Raw genomic sequence first — 5,972 nt, 5'->3', positions numbered from 1 at the left:
TTAATCAACACACACCTCACCTGGTGTTTACACCAAAGGTCTTGACCAATAGGTTTAACTCTCTCTTTGATTCCTGGTGTGTGTGTGTGTGTGTGTGTGTTGAGAAGGGGGACTCTCATCACTACACGTTTTAAGATATTTCAAAACAAAGCCACCCGGGGTTACGTACATGTGAAAAATAGCTCCACAAACTAGCCCGTGGTTTTCCTGACACACATACACACATAATGGCTTGTGCTTACCTCGTCAGTTTGCAGTGACATCCTGCAGATAGGCTGACTGAGCATTCTCAGCACGGGGAGAATCATTAATCACTACACGCACTTTCTTTTCCATCTGCCCCTGATGAGGCGACCTGACACAGGACAAAATGAGCACATTATGATCACAAACCTCCCCAATTAAGCTGTTTCTGTCACAAATGACTCACTTCACCCAAGTGACTTAGCACGTATCACAATATTGACAGACAGACAGAAAAACAGATAGATAGATAGATAGATACTTTATTGGTCCCAAGGGAAATGTAATGACTATTTTACCCTGCCAGGTTTAATGTGGTACTAGTCACGCTGGCAATAAACACACACAAGGACACTATTGTAAATTTTGTAAATCTGTATCAGGGCAGGCTACACAAAGCGTGACAAATGTGATAGAAATGCCTCTAGTGAGCTCACAGACCATATGTCCAAAAGGAAGTGCTCAGCGCGCATCACTTCCTGTCATGCAGGGGAACGGCTCTCATCACTTCCTGTCACCCTAGGGAGCGGCTCTCATATATCTCATGACTGCTGCGTGTCGGGCGAGAGGAGAGAGAGGCCTCTCTCGCTCTCGTGCTTCAACTTCATTCTAGAGGAAGCAGAGACCACATCACTTCCTGTCACTCACCCACTCCAGCCCAAACGACACGACAGATACCACTTCCACAAACTGCCACCAGATGCACCCCCCCCCCCCCCCACCAGTGAGGATCTGTAATTGTTAGCACATGTTAAAGAGATGGGAGGGGGGGGGGGGGGGTGGTATGCTTAATGTGGCCAGTCCTCGAGCACAGACAGACCCCAGCCAGCCATCCAGACCCAGCTTGCGTAACAAAAACTCTGTGAAAATGTAATGCATATTCAATTATTTCAACATTTCCCTGACATATACATAGTGGTTTCCCCCACATGGCCCTTTACACAGTGAGTTAACTGGAGTCCACTCTGCTTGCCTAGATGGTTTCATGAGAGTCTTTAAAAGATGCTCGTCAATGCCACGTGTTTGCGGGAGGTGGGTACCCAAAACAGCAGCTGTCCCTGGCACGCACCATGCCAAGCTCTGGCTTAGTTCTGGCAGACTTCAGGCCCAGCTCTGCTCCAGTATAAGCTGTTGTCTAGCAACTCGAGGGCTCCAACCACACTGTACTGTGCTGTGCTGTGGCCTAGTGTGTTGCCTCTTCCTGACTGCATAGGAGAGGGACACACCCCCCCCCCCCCCAGCGCCTCTGACCCCCCTACCTTTTCTAGATCTGCTGCAGCAGTAGCTCCTGTCTAGCCTTGAGGACTCAAACTCAGTTTTGCTATAGCAGTAGCTCCTGTCTAGCGCCTTGAGGACTCAAACTCAGTTTTGCTATAGCGGTAGCTCCTGTCTAGCCTTGAGGACTCAAACTCAGTTTTGCTATAGCAGTAGCTCCTGTCTAGCCTTAAGGACTCAAACTCAGTTTTGCTATAGCAGTAGCTCCTGTCTAGCCTTGAGGACTCAAACTCTTGTGCTGCTGTAGCTGTAGCTCCTGTTTAGTGCCTTGAGGACTCAAACTCCTGTGCTGCATGGTGCATCCAAAGCAGAGCTGTAGGAGGTCATTTTTCAAACTAGGGTGCACAAATTTCCAGAATATTTCCTATCCATGATATAATAGAATAATAATTCCTTTTTTTTAACTATACCTTACAAAGTCACAATTTGTATGTTTATGGTTATTGTTATCATTTCAGTTCTATTTAGTCATTTATCATTATTTTTCATTGTTAAATTCTATTTTCAGGTATTTGATTTTAGTATAAACTGTCAATGTTTAATGCTAATGTAATGTTTATTGATGTCTTTGCTAGTAGATTTGGACAAAAACGTCTGTTAAGTACCATAAACATAAACATAATAGATGTACAAATTAATATGAACAATCAAGCAATCATGCCATTTGATCAAGACATGCAAACATTAACCCCTTCAAATGACAAATATTGTAGATTGTCAGATCAAGTGAAAAACACACAGCCCTGCCTGCACAGCACAGTGGTCTTCTGTCCTCTGGGCCTGATCTGGCGCGGAACTGTGCTCTTGAGACATTGGCTTTCCAGAGTCTTTTGCCTCCAAAAGAATGTGTTTGCTGACCAGCTTGTGCAAACGTCCTCAAACACACTGTACACGCGTGACGTACAGCACAAACTCCATGCTTACATTACCCAACCTAAAGCCAAAGACACATACATTCATGCTGCCGCCTCACTGTCACTATAGCAACCCGTAGCAGGCATGGGAATGATCTAAAAGAGTCCTTATTAATATTATAAGGAATATATATTTTATATATTTTATTTATCGTGTATTTATTTTCAAACATCTTACAGGTTTACAACTTAACTGTATCTGTGTACACACCCCACCCCCACACACACACACACACACACACACACACACACAGAAGCGTGTTACACACAACTGTTCCATCCATCCAACAATATGTGTTCTAACAAGTCGTCAAGATTACCATGTGTTGGCATGGAAACCTACAGGGTGGTGTTGTCGTGTGGTTAGTGCTCGCTGTAACTCAGGCCATGTTGGCTCATTAGGGTGTGGTCAGCAGAGTTTAGCATGTTGAAGCCTCAGCCATTATTCCAGGCACTGCGGACATACTTACAGTATTTACCACATTCTGAGCGCATATATGTACCACATACGCGAGAGTACTGCATCTGCAGAACAGAAAACAGCTTTGAGGAACTGTGATTCACAAACACAAACCAATATAATGAAGGCATTTCCTATAAGCAGGACACATATTCTTACAAACACTACACTACACAACTGAATAGTCTAATGTTTCCTCTGATAAATGTTATCTCAAGAGACGTAGGGCACTGCTCAGGGGGCGCAAAGGCCCTAGTGGCTAAGATTAAGATCTAAAGTTGACAACCAAGTAAACAAACTACAGTCCCTACAGCAAAGGCAGCTTTAATTGCTTCGAGTGAGTCAACACCCTTTTTGACTGTACACAATAAAGCAGTCCACCCACCACATCAGAGCACAATGCACTAGCTGCAGGCTAACAACTAGCGCTGAGGGACAGGTGTGCCACCTCTTCACTGATCTGCCACTCAAGCAGAGGATCGGAGGTAGAGTGACCATTACAGAGTAATAAAACTGTCATTCAGGGCATTAGCATAAAATGGAAATCCTCGTGGGATGGCCATTCCTAGGCCTTTGCATAATCAAACCAAGGGTTATATATAGTTGCAGTATAACAAAATATCTATGTGCCTGGAAGCACTTAACATAATAACAGCTTGCGTATGCTGTCAAAGCAAACATACACAGACACATGTAGTGACGTGTTAACTGAGCAGTGTAATTATTTATGATCAACCTAAAAATGTTTCTGTTTATGTTGTCTGTAGGCCTAAAGTTAAAATGTCTTAAGGAAGGTATCAGTGATAAATATAATCTAATGTTAATGTAAATGACCAATGTCTCAGATGTTGGCTTAAAAACACCCACACACAGGGCTTGAGGACACCCGGGGCTGAACTCTGACACAAAATTGTGCAACTCAACTTGCCAGGCAGGCATCTGATCTCATCCCTGGTTCTGCATTTGCCTTTTGACCACTGCATATACATCACACACACCTCAGTCTGACTTCTAGATATACTCTCCCCAGGACAGTGTACGCTGGAGAACCCCACATGCTTAGAACCGTCAAATAGTAGATTCTGCTTAAAACATTTTCATAGTGAACGTCACTTCCGTTACCATATAGAATTTTAAGCATGCTACCACTGTTGTATGAAAGGCTGACATTTTGAAATATGACATTTTGGTATGAAATTACAGGAAGGTTCTTTATGAGGGAATGTTTACAGCTAGTCATGGTTTTAAGTAACAAACAAAGCCCTTTTTCTCTCGGAGTGAACACATGCTGACGAACAGTCTGTCTGTGTCCATCGTGGTCAGGGGCCGAGGGCTAGATCTACTGTTCTGAGTACAGCCTAGCGTTTAGACAGCTGTGGAGGCCGCAGTGACCCTGCACCCCCTACCCCCCTGTAACCACTATCAGTCCCAATACACAATACAAAGGGTCACGGGGCGGAACTACCGCCCGTCTGCTGTTTGCAGATGGACGATAAGGCCACGTCAGTGCACACTCAGCGAGAGAGAGAGCGGGCAGGCGAGAGAAGGGCGGCCCTGTCTGATCTCTCCACTCGTGTCATTTATGTTTAACCTGGTGCAGCCCGATCCAATCAGCCTTCTGCATGTCACTCTGCCCTCTCCACCCCTCCCTTTCACAGTTTCAACAGTGCAGAAGGTCAAACTCCAACCCCAGCGCTGCAGAACAAACAGTTCACTCAAACTCTCCCACCAGCGGCAAACTATGTTTGGACATTCCTTTAATAGGAACTTGCAAGCTGTGAGATTATCATCAGCGAGATTAAGACAATCCGCACTGAAATGCTGTTTTTTTGTATACACAGAGGGAGAGAGAGAGAGGGGTTACAGAGAGACAGGGGAGAGAAAGGGAGACAGACAGCAGTAGAGAAAAGGAGAGAGGTCAGATTTAAAGGTTAGGACGACACCCTCAGCTACACACAGTGGCTCTGTCTCTAAGGCAACACCGCTAACATTGGTGGACTGAGTTCTCACTTTCTGTTGCCACACCTCAGCAATGGTGTCACATGTTTAAGTGACACACAGCAAAAGGCATTCCTCGTCTTTATCTCTGCGCGGCTGAGGTCACCCATGTTAGTCTGGCTCCTGGCTCAGCTGGCTATATTCCCACGTCGGACTGCCTCTGGAACGGCCCTAGTTCTGCCCCGGCGCTGATCCGAGCCAGAACAGGGCCAGAACCATTAGTCAGCTTCTTCCAGGGACGTGACTGGCCTGTGCTTCTTCTGGTCAGCCTATGATGTCACCCCAAGCTGCTCAGGGACACTGACTTCACTTTACCGTCACCGTTAAACAAAAGAGACTTTCCGCACACTTAAAAGTATATACAATTCAGTAACATTTACTAGATCAAGAGGAGAAAAAAAAATACCAGATTTGGCATGTGTATAGAAACGTAAAGCACCAGTCATAGTGTATGTACTAATACAGGCGTACAGTTTAGGCAGGCTTTGACCTTAGCATAATAAAAGAAATGTCACAGACTTCAGGTCATTCCAAGATAGCATCCAAATCTGGATCTGATGGGGCAGTGGTCAGACCCCGTCCAAGGCCAGTTCCATTCCAGTGAGGAGGTATCTGGTTTGTTAGAGTGCTTTGAGTGCAGTTTTAAAAGACATCCAGTTAATCAGACAATAGCATTGCATTAAGTTTGAGATTCTAAAGACAGCAGTTGACTGGGGAACAGATCTGGCACGGATCCATAGAAGAACAGGGCCAAAACTTGCACCACAATCAACTACTTTTTAGATATTCGGTCAACTGACTAAGAAGCCTTTTCAACGGACAAGTGCGATAATCTCACAGGCAAGACCCAAAATCTGCAGAGCATTTAATCGTTGTCTACGAGGGAAATGAAAGCATCAAGACACACAGACAAGAAGGTATCAATCTCTCCTCCGAAACCAGAGATCTCATCTCTTATTCACAGGTATTGAGTCACACGACAACGCAGAAGTTCAAGGGAACCCTCTTTACAGCCGTGGGCCTTTTTTTTTTCCCCACCAACATCAAACTTCTCTGGCTCTTTCTGTGCTGCACACAATACT

The sequence above is a fragment of the Alosa alosa genome, chromosome 8 (genome assembly GCF_017589495.1).
Source record: "Alosa alosa isolate M-15738 ecotype Scorff River chromosome 8, AALO_Geno_1.1, whole genome shotgun sequence".
NCBI lineage: Eukaryota > Metazoa > Chordata > Actinopteri > Clupeiformes > Clupeidae > Alosa > Alosa alosa.
The sequence above is the reverse complement of the archived record's forward strand: the minus strand, read 5'-3'. Positions refer to the sequence as shown.